Source organism: Cervus elaphus, chromosome 5 (assembly GCF_910594005.1).
Source record: "Cervus elaphus chromosome 5, mCerEla1.1, whole genome shotgun sequence".
Taxonomy (NCBI): Eukaryota; Metazoa; Chordata; class Mammalia; order Artiodactyla; family Cervidae; genus Cervus; species Cervus elaphus.
In genome coordinates this window covers 4578621-4579968 of record NC_057819.1, presented here as the reverse complement: position 1 = coordinate 4579968, position 1348 = coordinate 4578621, and positions in this window count along the sequence as shown.

Here is a 1348-nt window from a genome sequence, read left to right as displayed (position 1 = left end):
CCCTTCTCCGCCTCTGTTCCGCATCCACCACACGCCTACTTGGACGTGCCCCCGCCGCCCAGGTCTCCGCTTGTTCAGGTGTCCTGACCGCTTTTCCCCCAGGTGCCAGCCCCTCCCTGGGGGTCTCACCCTGCCTGACCCCCCCCCGCCGCGCCTCCCATGACCCCCGAGAGGCCCCGGGACCTGAGCTGCCCCCTCAGCCTGCCCCCCGTGGTCCCACCCTGCGAGTCAGCATGTCCCTGCCGGAGGCCAAGGACGCCACTCCCTTGGCCCTGGCAGGCACGGGGTCACACCCCCGAGGCCCAAACACGCCCAGGATGCCACTGGGCTGCCGCACTGTGCCAGGCGCTGCCCCAGCACGACCAGCTCCGTGGGCTGGCGAGGAGGGTCCACGCCCTGGAGGGGCCGGGGGGCGCCTCAGAGCCTGTGGCCACCCCCCCAATCACACACACACAGGCATCCTGTGCCCGTCGGCCCCCGCCCCAGCCCGCAGCCACCTCTGGGACAGCCACCAACCAGGTGTGACTGGCCTTGGGCCTGAAGCTGCCCCGGGTACCTGCCGCACCTCGGCCTCCGGTGGCACTGCCCTCAGACGCCCTTTGCCAGCCCTGAGCCCAAGGCTGCGCACAGGTGGCTAGAGCCCGCGGGCGCGGCCCCGCTCCCTGCTCTCAGGAGCTCCCCGTCAGACACAGGACGGACGTTTCCAGCACAGCCTCGTGGCCCCACAAGGCCACGCCCCGCAGGTCCAGGTGAAGGTTGAAAGGTCAGTTGAGAGGACTATGACGTTGAGAAGAAAGGCTCGCAGGGAGGGGCTCACCTCCAAGGCAGGGGCAGCTGGACACTGGCCCCTGGGGCCACTCCTGACAGGCCGGGCGCAGGGAGGCTGGGGTGAGAGTGGGCCTTCTGGGCCTGCTGCTCCCACGGGGCAGGGTGGCCACTCAGGGGACTGGGGTCTTGCCCTGCAGCCAGGGCAGGAGCAGCTGTCACGGCTGGACCCACACGTGGACAGGGTCCACGAGCCCCTGGTGGGTCACACCCACTCACCCCAGGCCATGCTCCCATGGCACTCTAACCCAGGAGGTATGGGGTGGAGCTGGCCAGGACCCCAGCTGCCCAGCGCCAAGGCGGAGGCGGGGGGCTGCCCTCGAGGCAATCATCCAACCGGCTGCAACCAAGGCCAGCAGCCCGCGCCCTAGCACCCAGCAGCCCAGACCAGAGATCCAGCCACGTGCCTGCTGCCCGAGCTGCATGGGAGTGCAGCATTCCGTGCTCAGGGTGGCCTGTGGGGTCTGCAGGGATGGGCTCTGGACAGCCTCAGCCCAAACCTCTCCTCCCTCCAGCAGCGTCC